Here is a 17627-nt window from a genome sequence, read left to right on the forward strand (position 1 = left end):
CTTGTCTCCAAGTCCGGGATTGGTACTAGTAGGTTGCTAGTAGTGTTAATTACTCCTTGTAGTAGATGCTAGTTGGTTTAATTGGTGGAAGATCATATGTTCAGATCCTATATGCATATTTAATACCCCTCTGATTATGAACATGTTTATGCTTTGTGATTAGTTACGTTTGTTCCTGAGGACATGGGAGAAGTCTTGCTATTAGTAGTCATGTGAATTTGGTATTCGTTCGATATTTTGATGAGATGTATGTTGTCTCTCCTCTAGTGGTGTTATGTGAACGTCGACTACATGACACTTCACCATTATTTGGGCCTAGATGAAGGCATTGGGAAGTAATAAATAGATGATGGGTTGCTAGAGTGACAGAAGCTTAAACCCTAGTTTATGCGTTGCTTCGTAAGGGGCTGATTTGGATCCATATGTTTCATGCTATGGTTAGGTTTACCTTAATACTTTTGTTGTAGTTGCGGATGCTTGCAATAGAGGTTAATCATAAGTGGGATGCTTGTCCAAGTAAGGACAGTACCCAAGCACCGGTCCACCCACATACCAAATTATCAAAGTACCGAACGCGAATCATATGAGCGTGATGAAAACCAGCTTGACGATTTTCCCATGTGTCCTCGGGAGCACTTTTCTCTATATAAGAGTTTGTCCAGGCTTTTCCTTTGCTACAAAAAGGATTGGGCCGTCTTGCTGCACTTTATTTACTTTTGTTACTTGTTGCTCGTTACAAATTATCATATCACAAAACTATTTGTTACCACTTATTTCAGTACCTGCAGAGAATACCTTGCTGGAAACCGCTTATCATTTCCTTCTGCTCCTCGTTGGGTTCGACACTCTTACTTATCGAAAGGACTACGATAGATCCCCTATACTTGTGAGTCATCAAGACTCTTTTCTGGCGCCGTTGCCGGGGAGTGAAGCGCCTTTGGTAGGTGGAATTTGGTAAGGAAAAATTTATATAGTGTGCTGAAATTTACTGTCACTTGTTACTATGGAAAGTAATCCTCTGAGGGGCTTGTTCGGGGTATCTTCACCCCGACCAGTAGAGCAAAGAGTTGCTCCTCAACCTACTGAACCTACTGAAAATGAAAATGTCTGCTTTGAAATTCCTTCGGGTATGATAGAAAAACTGCTAGCTAATCCTTTTTAGGAGATGGAACAAAGCATCCTGATGAGCATCTAATATATGTGGATGAAGTTTGTGGATTATTTAAGCTTGCAGGTGTACCCGGAGATGTTGTTAAGAAGAAGTTCTTCCCTTTATCTTTGAAGGAAGATGCATCGACATGGTATAGGCTATGTGATGATATGGGGTCATGGAACTACAAACGATTGAAATTGGAATTTCATTAGAAGTTTTATCCTATGCATCTTGTTCATCGTGATCGCAATTATATATATAATTTTTGGCCTCGCGAAGGAGAAAGCATCACTCAAGCTTGGGGGAGGCTTAAATCAATGTTATATTCATGCCCCAATCATGAGCTCTCAAGGGAAATGATTATTCAAAAAATTTATGCTCGGCTTTCTGATAGCAATCACACCATGCTTGATACTTCTTGTGCTAGCTCTTTTATGATGAAGACTATTGAATTCAAATGGGATTTATTGGAAAGAATTAAACGCAACTCTGAAGATTGGGACCTTGACAAAGGTAAGGAGTCAGGTATGACACCTAGGTTTTATTGTGTTAAATCTTTTATGGATACCGATGTTTTCCGTAAATTTAGCACTAAATATGGACTTGACTCTGAGATAGTAGCTTCTTTCTGTGAATCTTTTGCTACTCATGTTGATCTCCCGAAGGAGAAGTGGTTTAAATATCATCCTCCCATAGAAGTAAAAGTAGCTGCACCTATTAAAGTTGAAGAAAAGATTGTCACTTATAATGATCCAATTGTTCCTACTTCTTATGTTGAGAAACCACCTTTCCCTATCAGGATAAAGGATCATGCTAAAGCTTCAACTGTGGTTCATAAAAGCAATATTAAAACTTATACACCTCCTGAGCAAATTAGAGTTGAAACTAATACTGCTATTGTTAAAGATCTCTTGTATGATAATATTCATGGGCATGTTATTAATTTCTATGATGAAACTGCTAGAATTGCTAAACCTTGTGCTAAAGATAAACCTAGACCTGTGGTAGGCATGCCTGTTATTTCTGTTAAAATAGAAGATCATTGTTATCATGGCTTATGTGATATGGGTGCCAGTGCTAGTGCAATACCTATTAGCCTATATAGAGAAATCATGCATGATATTGCACCTGTTGAATTAGAAGATATTGATGTCACAATTAAACTTGCCAATAGAGATACTGTTTCACCAATGGGAATTGTTAGACATGTTGAAGTCTTGTGTGGGAAAACTAAATATCCTGCTGATTTTCTTGTTCTTGGTTCCCCACAAGATAGCTTTTGTCCCATTATATTTGGTAGACCCTTCCTGAACACTGTTAATGCTACCATAGATTGCAAAAGGGATGTTGTTACTATCGGTTTAGATGATATGACTCATGAATTTAATTTCTCTAAATTTAGTAGACAACACCGTGAAGAAGAATTACCTAGTAAGGATGAAATTATTGGTCGTGCTTCTATTGCCGTACCTCCTAGTGATCCTTTAGAACAATATTTGCTAGACCATGAAAATGACATGTTTATGAATGAAAGAAGGAAAATAGATGAAGTATTCTTTAAAAAGGAACCTATTCTGAAACACAATTTGCTTGTTGAAATCCTAGGGGATCCTCCTCCACCCAAGGGTGATCCCGTGTTTGAGCTTAAACCATTGCCTGATGCTCTTAAATATGCTTATCTTGATGAGAAAAAGATATATCATGTTATTATTAGTGCTAACCTTTCATAGCACGAGGAAGAGAGATTATTGAAAACTCTGAAGAAGCACCATGCTGCTATTAGCTATACTCTTGATGATCTTAAGGGCATTAGTCCCACTCTATGTCAACATAAAATAAATTTGGAAGAAGATGCTAAACCAGTTCGTGATCATCAACGACGGCTGAATCCTAAAATTAAAGAAGTGGTAAGAAAGGAAATACTAAAGCTCCTTGAGGCAGGTATAATCTATCCCGTTGCTGATAGTCAGTGGGTAAGTCCTGTCCATTGTGTCCCCAAGAAGGGAGGTATTACTGTCGTTCCTAATGATAAAGATGAATTGACTCCTCAAAGAATTATTACAGGTTATAGGCTGGTAATTGATTTCCGCAAATTAAATAAGGCCACTAAAAAGGATCATTACCCCTTACCTTTTATCGATCAAATGCTAGAAAGATTATCCAAACATACACATTTTTGCTTTCTAGATGGTTATTCTGGTTTCTCTCAAATACCTGTGTCAGCCAAAGATCAATCAAAGACCACTTTTACTTGCCCTTTTGGTACTTTTGCTTATAGACGTATGCCTTTTGGTTTATGTAATGCACCTGCTACCTTTCAAAGATGTATGATGGCTATATTCTCTGACTTTTGTGAAAAGATTTGTGAGGTTTTCATGGACGATTTCTCCGTCTATGGATCTTCTTTTGATGATTGCTTGAGCAACCTTGATCGAGTTTTGCAGAGATGTGAAGAAACTAATCTTGTCTTGAATTGAGAAAAGTGTCACTTTATGGTTAATGAAGGTATTGTCTTGGGGCACAAAGTTTCTGAAAGAGGTATTGAGGTTGATAAAGCCAAGGTTGATGCTATTGAGAAGATGCCATGTCCCAAGGACATCAAAGGTATAAGAAGTTTCCTTGGTCATGCTGGATTTTATAGGAGGTTCATTAAGGACTTCTCAAAAATTTCTCGGCCTCTGACTAATTTATTACAAAAAGATATACCATTTGTCTTTGATGATTATTGTATAGAAGCATTTGAAATACTTAAGAAAGCATTGATCTCTGCACCTATTGTTCAGCCACCTGATTGGAATTTACCCTTTGAAATTATGTGTGATGCTAGTGATTATGCTATAGGTTCTGTTCTAGGACAAAGAGTTGATAAGAAATTAAATGTTATTCAATATTCTAGTAAAACCCTAGACAATGCTCAAAGAAATTATGCTACTACTGAAAAAGAATTCTTAGAAGTTGTATTTGCTTGTGATAAGTTCAGACCTTATATTGTTGATTCTAAAGTAACTATTCACACTGATCATGCTGCTACTAAATATCTAATGGAAAAGAAAGATGCTAAACCTAGACTTATTAGATGGGTTCTCTTGCTACAAGAATTTGACTTACATATCGTTGATAGAAAGGAGCTGAGAACCCCGTTGTAGACAACTTGTCTAGGTTAGAAAATGTGCTTGATGACCCATTTCCTATTGATGATAGCTTTCCTGATGAGAAATTAAATGTCATAAATGCTTCTCATACTGCTCCATGGTATGCTGATTATGCTAATTATAGTGTTGCTAAGTTTATACCACCTAGTTTCACATACCAGCAAAAGAAAAAGTTCTTATATGATTTGAGGCATTGCTTTTGGGATGACCCACATCTTTATAAAGATGGAGTAGATGGTGTTATTAGACGTTGTGTACCTGAGCATGAATAGGAACAGATCCTACGCAAGTGTCACTCCGAAGCTTATGGAGGACACCATGCTGGAGATAGAACTGCGCATAAGGTATTGCAATCTGGTTTTTATTGGCCTACTCTCTTCAAGGATGCCCGTAAGTTTGTCTTATCTTGTGATGAATGTCAAAGAATTGGTAATATTAGTAGACGTCAAGAAATGCCTATGAATTATTCACTTGTTACTGAACCATTTGATGTTTGGGGCTTTAACTATATGGGACCTTTTCCTTCCTCTAATGGATATACACATATTTTACTTGCTGTTGATTATGTTACTAAGTGGGTAGAAGCTATTCCAACTAGTAGTGCTGATCATAACACTTCTATTAAAATGCTTAAAGAAGTTATTTTTCTAAGATTAGGAGTCTCTGGATATTTAATGACTGATGGTGGTTAACATTTTATTCATGGTGCTTTCCGTAAAATGCTTGCTAAATATGATATTAATCATATAATTGCATCCCCTTATCACCCTCAGTATAGTGGTCAAGTAGAATTGAGTAATAGAGAGCTCAAATTAATTTTGCAAAAGACTGTTAATAGATCTAGAAAGAATTGGTCCAAGAAACTTGATGATGCATTATGGGCCTATAGAACTGCATATAAAAATCCTATGGGTATGTCTCCGTATAAAATGGTTTATGGAAAAGCATGTCACTTACCTCTCGAACTAGAACACAAGGCATATTGGGCTATTAAATAGCTCAATTATGATTTTAAACTTGCCGGTGAGAAGAGGTTATTTGATATTAGCTCACTCAATGAATGGAGAACCCAAGCCTACGAAAATGCCAAGTTGTTTATATAAAAAGTTAAAAGATGGCATGATAAAAGGATACAAAAGCGTGAGTTTAATGTAGGTGATTATGTATTGCTATACAACTCTCGTTTAAGATTTTTTGCAGGAAAACTTCTCTCTAAATGGGAAGGTCCTTACGTTATCGAGGAGGTCTATCGTTCCGGTGCCATAAAAATCAACAACTTCGAAGGCACAAATTCGAAGGTGGTGAACGGTCAAAGAATCAAACATTATATCTCAGGTAATCCCATAAATGTTGAAACCAATGTTATTGAAACCGTAACCCCGGAGGAATACATAAGGGACACTTTCCGGAATGTTTCAGACTCCGAAAAGGAATAGGTTTGTGGTACGGTAAGTAAACCGACTCCAAAACAGTTTTTAAGGCAATATTTCTCTGTTTTGGAATATTTAGAAAAATAGAAAAATAAGAAGCAGCCCGGGAAGGACACGAGGGCTCCACGAGGGTGGAGGGCGCGCCCTACCCCCTGGGCGCACTCCCTACCTCGTGGGCACCTCGTGTGCTCTCCGGACTCCGTTTTCATACACGACACGTATTTTGGTCGGTAAAAATTCATTATATAATCTCCCGGGGGTTTTGACTCCCGTATCACGCAAAAGTCTCCTATTTTTGTTTCTAGCTATTTTCTGACAGATCCAGGTCGTCATGTCGTCTTCAAGCGCCCCCAAGGACCAGTTCTTCGAGAAGGTCATCAACCCCTACCTCGCAGAAGTGCTGCAACACCCTCAAACCATTGAGATGCGTGAGGGGTTGTTACACATCTGCAATGCTGAGGGACCAAGGAAGACCGGAAGCACGGAGGCAAGGCTTGAGGCATTGGAGCAAGAAGTTTTCAAGTGTCAGGAGATGGTGGAGCGTGGACTCGATTCCAATCACATTATGATCACGGAGTTCACCAACAACCACAAGCTGGACGCCAAGGACATTGGGGAGGCCATCTTCAAGCTCCATGAGAAAAATGAGCACCTCCAATCCCAGATCTATGAACTACAAAATCAAAATTGTGAGTATGAATATAGATTCAAGAGGATGAGTTTGGCTGCAGATTTGAGGTTTCAGGAGACTCGATCATCCTTCTATGATGGTGAGCCCATGCCGTGGAAGAAGGACGACAAGCCTACGCCATCAACAAAACCATCACCTTCTCCACCAACAAAGAAGAATTGAGTATCTAGTATGGGCACTCCCTTTGGCAACTGCCAAGCTTGGGGGAGTGCCCCGGTATCGTATCACCATCACTTTTATCTTTACCATTTTTTCTTAGTTCGATCCTTTTGGTAATATCTTGATCTAGTAGAATAAAGTTTATGGCATGATCTAGTTTTGAGTTTTGCTTTATGATCCTTCTATGTAATCGAGTCCGTGAGCTATATAATAAAGATTAGTGTTGAGTCAAGGGCTTGATTATTTTGCCATGATCCTAAGGGAATAAAAGAAAGGAGAAAGAAATAAAAAGAAACAAAGAGATCATGTGAGTCTTATGGAGAGTAATGAGCTCACATAGAAAAAGTATGATGAATAAAAGTTGTTGAGATTTGACAAGCATAGTTTTGGTCATCGTTGCAATTAATAGGAAGTAATAAAGAAAGAGAGGTCTTCACATATAAATATACTATCTTGGACATATTTTATGATTGTGAGCACTCATTAAAATATGACATGCTAAAGAGTTGACGTTGGACAAGGAAGACAACGTAATGGGTTATGTTTTCTTACATCTGAGATAAATTATATTGTCATGGATCATGCAACATGGTTGAGCTTGCCTTTCCCCCTCATGCTAGCCAAATTCATCGCACCAAGTAGAGATACTACTTGTGCTTCCAAATACCCTTAAACCAGTTTTATCATGAGAGTCCACTATACCTACCTATGGATTGAGTAAGATTCTCCAAGTAAGTTGTCATCGGTGCAAGCAATAAAAATTGCTCTCTAAATATGCATGACTTATTAGTGTGGGAGAAAATAAGCTTTATACGATAGTGTGATATGGAAGAAATAAAAGCAACATACTGCATAATAAAGGTCCATATCACAAGTGGCAATATAAAGTGATGTTCTCTTGCATTAAGATTTTGTGCATCCAACCATAAAAGCGCATGACAACCTCTGCTTCCCTCTGCGAAGGGCCTATCTTTTACTTATACCTCCTACCTTGCATAAGAGTCATGGTGATCTTCACCCTTCCTTTTTACATTTCATCCTTTGGCAAGCACAGTATGTTGGAAAGATCCTGGTATATATGGCTAATTGGATGTGAGTTTTCATGAACTATTATTTTTGACATTACCCTTGAGGTAAAACATTGGGAGGCAAAACTATAAGCCCTATCTTTCTCTGTGTCCCATTAAAACTCCATACCCATAAGTATTGCGTGAGTGTCAGCAATTGTGAAAGACTATATGATAGTTGAGTATGTGGACTTGCTGAAAAGCTCTTATATATTGACTCTTTCCTATGTTATGATAAATTTCAATTGCTCCAATGACTGAGATTATAGTTTGTTAGTTTTCAATGAAGTTTATGATTCATACTTGAAATTGTGATTGAATTGTTACTCTAGCATTAGAAATTATATGACAAGAATTATATAAGTTGTTGTTCTAAGAATGATCATGATGCCCTCATGTCTGTATTTTATTTTTATCGACACCTCTATCTCTAAACATGTGGACATATTTTTCTATTTCGGCTTTCGCTTGAGGACAAGCGAGGTCTAAGCTTGAGGGAGTTGATACGTCCATTTTGCATCATGCTTTTATATTGATATTTATTGCATTATGGGCTGTTATTACACATAATGTCACAATACTTATGCCTATTCTCTCTTATTTTACAAGGTTTACATAAAGAGGGAGAATGCCGACAGCTGGGATTCTGGGCTGGAAAAGGAGCAAATATTAGAGACCTATTCTGCACAACTCCAAAAGTCCTGAAACTTCACGGAAGACGTTTTCAGAATAAATAAAAAATACTCAGCGGAAGAAGTTCACCAGGGGGCCACACCCTGCCCACGAGGGTGGGGGTGCGCCCTACCCCCTTAGCGCGCCCCTACCTCGTGGGCCCCCTGGTGGCCCTCCGGTGGCCATCTTCTGCTATATGAAGTCTTTCGATGGAAAAAAATAAGCCATCTTCTCAGAGGAAACTCCGCCGCCACGAGGCGGAACCTTGGCGGAACCAATCTAGGGCTCCGGCGGAGCTGTTCTACCGAGGAAAATTCCCTCCGGGAGGGGGAAATCATCGCCATCGTCATCACCAACGTTCCTCTCATCGGGAGAGGGCAATCTCCATCAACATCTTCATCAGCACCATCTCCTCTCAAAACCCTAGTTCATCTCTTGTATTCAATTCTTGTCTCCAAGTCTGGGATTGGTACTAGTAGGTTGCTAGTAGTGTTAATTACTCCTTGTAGTTGATGCTAGTTGGTTTAATTTGTGGAAGATCATATGTTCAGATCCTATATGCATATTAATACCCCTCTGATTATGAACATGTTTATGCTTTGTGAGTAGTTACATTTGTTCCTGAGGACATGGGAGAAGTCTTGCTATTTGTAGTCATGTGAATTTGGTATTCGTTCGATATTTTGATGAGATGTATGTTGTCTCTCCTCTAGTGGTGTTATGTGAACGTCGACTACATGACACTTCACCATTATTTGGGCCTAGAGGAAGGCATTGGGAAGTAATAAATAGATGATGGGTTGCTAGAGTGACAGAAGCTTAAACCCTAGTTTATGCGTTGCTTCATAAGGGGCTGATTTGGATCCATATGTTTCATGCTATGGTTAGGTTTACCTTAATACTTTTGTTGTAGTTGCGGATGCTTGCAATAGAGGTTAATCATAAGTGGGATGCTTGTCCAAGTAAGGACAGTACCCAAGCACCGGTCCATCCACATACCAAATCATCAAAGTACCGAACGCGAATCATATGAGCGTGATGAAAACCAGCTTGACGATATTCCCATGTGTCCTCGGGAGCGCCTTTCTCTATATAAGAGTTTGACCAGGCTTGTCCTTTGCTACAAAAAGGATTGGGCCATCTTGCTGCACTTTATTTACTTTTGTTACTTGTTGCTCGTTACAAATTATCCTATCTGAAAACTATCTGTACCACTTATTTCAGTACTTGCAGAGAATACCTTGCTGGAAACCACTTATCATTTCCTTCTGCTCCTCGTTGGGTTCGACACTCTTACTTATCTAAAGGACTACGATAGATCCCCTATACTTGTGGGTCATCACAATACCTAGATCTATTCTTGTTTTTACTTGAGGCTATATTTTTATTCACCACATGATATGTGTTTTGCTTGGAGCGTCTTGTATGATTTGAGTCTTTGCTTTTTAGTTTACCACAATCATCCTTTATGTACACACCTTTTGGGAGAGACACGCATGAATTGGAATTTATTAGAATACTCTATGTGCTTCACTTATATCTTTTGAGCTAGATAATTTTGCTCTAGTGCTTCACTTATATATTTTTAGAGCACGCTGGTGGTTTTATTGTATAGAAATTATTGATCTCCCATGCTTCACTTATATTATTTTGAGAGTCTCCTAGAACAGCATGGTAATTTGCTTTGGCTATAAAATCAGTCCTAATATGATGGGCATCCAAGATGGGTATAATAAAAACTTTCATATAAAGTGCATTGAATACTATGAGAAGTTTGATTCCTTATGATTGTTTTGAGATATGAAGATGGTGATATTAGAGTCATGCTAGTTGAGTAGTTGTGAATTTGAGAGATACTTGTGTTAAAGTTTGTGATTCCCGTAGCATGCATGTATGATGAACCGTTATGTGAAGAAGTCGGAGCATGATTTATTTTTTGATTGTCTTCCTTATGAGTGGCGGTCGGGGACGAGCGATGGTCTTTTCCTACAAATCTATCCCCCTAGGAGCATGCATGTAGTACTTTGTCTCGATAACTAATAGATTTTTGTAATAAGTATGTGAGTTCTTGATGACTAATGTTGAGTCCATGGATTATACGCACTCTCACCCTTCCACCATTGCTAGCCTCTCTAGTACCGCGCGAATTTCGCCGGTACCATAAACCCACCATTTACCTTCCTCAAAACAGCCACCATACCTACCTATTATGGCATTTCCATAGCCATTCCGAGATATATTGCCATGCAACTATCCACCGTTCCGTTTATTATGACACGCTTCATCATTGTCATATTGCTTTGCATGATCATGTAGTTGACATCGTATTTGTGGCAAAGCCACCTTCATAATTTTTTCATACATGTCACTCTTGAATCATTGCACATCCCGGTACACCACTCGAGGCATTCACATAGAGTCATATTTTGTTCTAAGTATCAATTTGTAATTTTTGAGTTGTAAGTAAATAAAAGTGTGATGATCTTCATTATTAGAGCATTGTCCCAGTGAGGAAAGGATGATGGAGACTATGATTCCCCCACAAGTCGAGATGAGACTCCATACAAAAAATAAAAAAAAGGAAAAAAGAGGCCATAAAAAGGAAGAAAGCCCAAATAAAAAAATGAGAGAAAAGAGAGAAGGGGCAATGCTACTATCCTTTTTCCACACGTGTGCTTCAAATTAGCACCATGATCTTCATGATAGAGAGTCTCCTATTTTGTCACTTTCATATACTAGTGGGAATTTTTCATTATAGAACTTGCCTTGTATATTTCAATGATGGGCTTCCTCAAAATGCCCTAGGTCTTCGTGAGTAAGCATGTTGGATGCACACCCACTTAGTTTCTTTTCGAGCTTTCATACACTTATAGCTCTAGTGCATCCGTTGCATGGCAATCCCTACTCACTCACATTGATATCTATTGATGGGCATCTCCATGACCCGTTGATACGCCTAGTTGACGTGAGACTATCTTCTCCTTTTTGTCTTCGCCACAACCACCATTCTATTCCACCTATAGTGCTATGTCCATGGCTCATGCTCATGTATTGCGTGAAGATTGAAAAAGTTTGAGAACATCAAAAGTATAAAACAATTGCTTGGCTTTCATCGGGTTGTGCATGATTTAAATATTTGTGTGATGAAGACAGAGCATAGCCAGACTATATGATTTTGTAGGGATAGCTTTCTTTGGCCATGTTATTTTGAGAAGACATGATTACTTTGTTAGTATGCTTGAAGTATTATTATTTTTATGTCAATATTAAACTTCTGTTTTGAATCTTTCGGATCTCAACATTCATGCCACAACATAGAAAATTACATTGATAATTATGTTAGGTAGCATTCCACATCAAAAATTCTATTTTTATCATTTACCTACTCGAGGACGAGCAGGAATTAAGCTTGGGGATGCTTGATACGTCTCCAACGTATCTATAATTTTTGATTTGTTACATGCTATTATATTATCTGTTTTGGATGTTTAATAGGCTTTAATATACTCTTTTATATTATTTTTGGGACTAACCTATTAACCGGAGGCCTAGTGCCAGTTTCTATTTTTTTTTGCCTATTTTAGAGTTTTGTCGAAAAGGAATACCAAACGGAATGAAACCTTTGTGATGATCTTTCTTGGACCGAAAGCAAACCAGAAGACTTGGAGTTGAAGTCTGGAACGCCACGAGGCGGCCACAAGGCAGGAGGGCGCACCCAGGGGGTAGGCACGCCCCCACCCTCGTGGGCCCCTCGTAGCTCCACCGACGTACTTCTTCCGCCTATATATACTCTTATACCCTAGATCGATCGCAGAGAGCCACGAAACCACTTTTCCACCGCTGCAACCTTCTGTACCCATGAGATCCCATCTTGGGGCCTCTTTCGGCGATCTGCCGGAGGGGGAATCGATCACGGAGGGCTTCTATATCCACACCATAGCCTCTCCGATGAAGCGTGAGTAGTTTACCATGGACCTTCGGGTCCATAGTTATTAGCTAGATGGCTTCTTCTCTCTATTTGATTCTCAATACAAAGTTCTCCTCGATGTTCTTGGAGATCTATTCAATGTAATACTCTTTTGCGGTGTGTTTGCCGAGATCCGATGAATTGTGGGTTTACGAACAAGATTATCTATGAATATTATTTTGTTCTTCTCTGAATTCTTATATGCATGATTTGATATCTTTGCAAGTCTCTTCGAATTATCGGTTTAGTTTGGCCTACTAGATTGATCTTTCTTGCAATGGGAGAAGTGCTTAGCTTTGGGTTCAACCTTGCGGTGTCCTTTCACAGTGATAGTAGGGGCAGCAAGGCACGTATTGTATTGTTGCCATCGAGGATAAAAAGATGGGGTTTATATCATATTATTTGAGTTTATCCCTCTTCATCATGTCATCTTGCTTAATGCGTTACTCTGTTCTTATGAACTTAATACTCTAGATGCATGCTGGATAGTGCTTGATGTGTGGAGTAATAGTAGTAGATGCAGAATCATTTCCATCTACTTGACACGGACGTGATGCCTATATTCATGATCATTGCCTTAGATATTCTCATAACTATGTGCTTTTCTATCAATTGCTCGGCAGTAATTTGTTCACCCACCGTAATATATGCTATCTTGAGAGAAGCCACTAGTGAAACCTATGGCCCCGGGGTCTCTTTCTTATTATATTGCATCTCTTTTATTTACATCACATCTCGTTTACTATCTCGCAATCTTACCTTCCAATCTATACAAGAAAAATACCAAAAATATTTATCTTACTATCTTTATTAGATATCACTTTTGCGAGTGACCGTGAAGGGATTGACAACCCCTTTATTGCGTTGGTTGCAAGGTTCTTGATTGTTTGTGCAGGTACTAGGTGACTTGTGTGTTGTCTCCTACTAGATTGATACCTTGGTTCTCAAAAACTGAGGGAAATACTTAATCTACTTTGCTGCATCACCCTTTCCTCTTCAAGGGAAAAACAACGCATGCTCAAGAGGTAGCAGGGAGCACCTGTGATGGTGCACTAGGGGAGACGTGCTCATCATCAACACAGCTATGTTGAGTGTCTATGCATGTGTTGTCTTGCAAATCATCTTGGGGGGTTGGAGGAGTAGAATCTGTAGAGGCCCTCCGTTTGGAAGGAGCACCTTTATTCGCTGCCTTGCTAACTTCCTTCCGCTTTATTGATTTTGAATTGTCAAGTAAAACCGACAAGAAAAAGCAATAAAATTCACTCTTCATAACTCATTCGTGCATGATACTGACAATAACTACTTTGATGTGAGGCAAACACATGATACCAGGATGGAATATGTACGAAAAACAGGACGGTGTGGCATATTCACAACTGTTTGTGTAAACTAAGCAGAAGCCATTTCAACAAATAAGAAGCAATGCGAGCTAGACACCACATGAAAGATGCAACCAATATGACTCTACCAAGTTAAAAGCGTCCCATCATAAATGCCATTTCAACAAATTATAAGCAGCGCATGCTATAAATCATATGAAAGATGCAACTAATATCGCACTGCATATACTAAAGGTGTCTCGTCATATTGATTGATGCGGGATACTAAAAAACAATAGTTTTATGTAAGGACATGCTTAATAGACAGATACACTATGTACTAAAAACAGGAAGGCATGCCACATTAACAGGTGTAATGTATAAACTAAACAGAATAGCACATGCAATTTAACCAGATTGGAAGAATTACAATCTAGACACCATATGCAACATGCAACCACATATCACGCTGCCAAGTTAGAGCAAGCACCTGCGATGCTCGTGTAGGGGAAATGCGGTAATTGGTGAAGAAACCAACCTCACCAAGTATCAGCCGGGTTTTGATGCAGGTAATAAGAAGATGGCGAATCCTTCATATAAAGTGATGGACTTAATCCCGCTGATTCGTAAGCACACTCTCGCCCCTGAGATTGACCCGTCTGGTCTGATTGATGATGAGGCTGAATTTTTCGCCCTTCATGGCTTTGACTGGTCCAAACCCAACTTCCAGATGGTGGAGGAGGACGAACTGGCAAGGGGTGAGGCGCAACCATCAAGTCAGCCGGGCCAAGAATCATGAATCAGCTCCGGTTTATCATCAGCTGTATGGGAGACTGAAAAACAGTATCATTTTGGGCTCCAAACGCCTTGTAATAGGCTAGCTGAAAACTTCTTTCTTTGCTATGCCATCGTGCATATTGTGCTGCTTATAACACTTATTTATCCGTTATATGAAGATATGCTATATATCCTTTATGACTTTAACAAGTTTGAATCTGTTCCTGCATACAACATTTAAAAGTGTCCTGGCTGTTTACCGCTGAATGGGTTATAATGCCCCAACATGAACTTATCATGATTCATAACCAAAACTGGTTAAAATAATAATCATATATGAAAATATATCTTACCTGTGATATTTGAGCACACTTGTTGATTTTACCAAGCCAGTGTAGTAAGGGTGATAACCCAAGACTTTGGATGCTGGTAGTTATCAGAGATTGCCGTCTTATGAACAAAGACCGGACCGGGTTAATAAACATCGGATATTTACCTTTGTTTTATACTGGTGACTTATAGTCGAAGACCAGACCGGGTTATTAAACACAGTTTAATGTCATATATGACTCAGAAGGCATTATAAGACTTATTGTTTTTCAACCTCGTATTACTATGTCACTGAAGAAAAAATCTCAAAAAGACATTCAAATCAAAACAACAGAAAAAGTCCGAGGCTTTCATAGGCTGCCAAGCCAAAATATCTTCTTCAATGAAACTAGCATTAGCCACTGGAAGGTACGCGCTTTCCGTGAGCCGGCCCTCATTGACCCAATCGACATTTTAATCCGGATAAGTTCAGTTCTTATTTAAAGATAGACTTATCAGGAGTACACGGGGTTAGAGCAGCATTGTGCATCACAGGCCGATTTATCCAAGTTTCAAGGAAGGCGGCTTTACAGCCTGAGCTTCTCCTTGCTATCTGTAAAACCGTGCCCTCTCATGACAAATCGACGTTTTAACCTTAACGAGTTCAGGGTCTTGTTTAAAAGATTGACTGTTAAGAGTTTGGCGGGTCAATCAGGATTACCTGATGGAGAAGCATCTGGCATACAGGCAGGATAACCCGGGGTTTTAGGTGAATATACCTAGCTTCCAAGCCTGGCTTTTATAGCCCATCACAAGGTTATGAACTCTTCGTTCTTTAGAACAAAAAGAGCCCCCAAGTGACATTTTGAGCTGTGCTCAGGGGGTACCTATGTTTGAGTCGTGCTTTTGCCACAAACTCTCTTTGGTCCCAAGTTTTTTGTATATGGCCTATAAGCCGGATCAAAGGGTAATTATAACTTTGCTGTATAAAGCAGAAGCCCCCAAGTAATCAAAAACTCATTAATTTAGAGAGAGAAAATGGCAGAGGCCCTGCTTTAGCGGGGATGTCAGCTTTATTATTGTAATCATAATATATACATCATCAAAATATGTACATTGGATGAGCCGGTGGCTCAGGTGTAGTATGGCCTAAGTTGAGTAATATTCCAGGGGGCGGGTCTCCTCCTCCGACGTGCGTGAGTCCTTGTGGTCTCGAACATCAATAAGGTAATATGACCCGTTGTTTAGATTCTTGATGACCACAAAGGGTCCTTCCCAAGGTGGGGATAACTTGTGCATACCAGTCTGATCCTGGATAAGCCGGCGCACCAGGTCGCCTTCTTGAAAAGCTCTGGTTTTAACCCGGCGGTTGTGATAACGGCGCAGATCTTGCTGGTAAATCGCCGAACGAGCTGTTGCTATGTCACGCTCCTCATCCAACATATGAAGTGCTTCTTGACGTGCTATTTCATTATCTGCTTCAACATAAGCCACCATAGGAGGCGAGTCATGACGGATGTCACTAGGGAGAACTGCCTCTGCTCCATAAACCATGAAGAAAGGTGTGTAACCCGCAGATCTGTTTGGGGTGGTATTGATGCTCCATAACACGGAAGGTAACTCCTCCACCCAACAACCCGGCGTCCTCTGCAGGGGAACCATAAGCCGGGGTTTGATGCCTTTCAGGATCTCTTGGTTTGCTCTCTCAGCTTGACCGCTAGATTGAGGGTGAGCTACTGATGATACATCAAGCCGGATATGCTCACGTTGGCAAAATTCTTCCATAGCACCTTTAGAGAGATTAGTGCCATTGTCTGTTATAATGCTATGTGAAAAGCCAAAACGGAAGATCACCTTTTTCATGAATTAAACCGCCATTGCTGCATCACACTTACTGACCGGCTCTGCCTCTACCCACTTAGTGAACTTATCAACCGCCACAAAAAGGTGGGTCTTCTTATCCTTGGATCTTTTGAAAGGCCCAACCATATCGAGCCCCCAAACGGCGAACGACCAAGTAATTGGAATCATCCTCAATTCTTGAGCCGGCACATGAGCTCAACATGCAAATTTCTGACATCCATCACACCTGCTAATGAGGTCCTCTGCATCAGCATGAGCTGTTAGCCAATAGAACCCATGACGGAAAGCTTTAGCTACAAGAGACTTTGAACCGGCATGATGACCACAATCTCCCTCATGAATTTCTCGTAAAATCTCACAGCCCTCTTCTGGAGAAACACAACGCTGAAACACCCCTGTGACACTGCGATGATGTAACTCTCCATTGACAATTGACATTGACTTAGACCGCCGGGTTATCTGCCCGGCTAAGGTTTCATCCTCAGGTAACTCGCCCCGGATCATATAGGCCAAGTAAGGGACTGTCCAATCTAGGGTGACGTGAAGAGCCGCCACCAACTGAGCCTCCGGGTCAGGAATAACCAAATCCTCCTCTGTAGGAATCTTAACCGATGGGTTATGCAAGACATCAAGAAAGACATTAGGCGGCACCGGCTTACATTGAGAGCCCAGCCGGCTTAAAGCGTCTGCCGCTTCGTTTTTCCTCCGATGAACTTGCTCAACTTGATAACCTTTGAAGTGACCAGCAATAACGTCCACCTCTCGTCGATAAGCCGCCATGAGTGGATCCTTAGAATCCCAAGTACCAGAGACTTGCTGAGCCACCAAATGTGAGTTGCCGAAGCATCTAACCCGGCTTAAGTTCATTTCCTTAGCCATCCGAAGACCGTGGAGTAAGGCCTCATACTCAGCTGCATTGTTAGTACAAGGAAACATCAAACGAAGAACATAGCAAAATTTATCACCTCGAGGGGAAGCAAGAATAACTCCAGCCCCCGAGCCTTCCAATTGCACCCATCAAAGTGAATAGTCCAATATGTGTTATCCGGCTTTTCCTCAGGCATCTGC

Source organism: Triticum urartu, chromosome 2A (assembly GCF_056163025.1).
Source record: "Triticum urartu cultivar PI428250 chromosome 2A, HENAU_Tu73, whole genome shotgun sequence".
NCBI classification, from domain to species: Eukaryota; Viridiplantae; Streptophyta; class Magnoliopsida; order Poales; family Poaceae; genus Triticum; species Triticum urartu.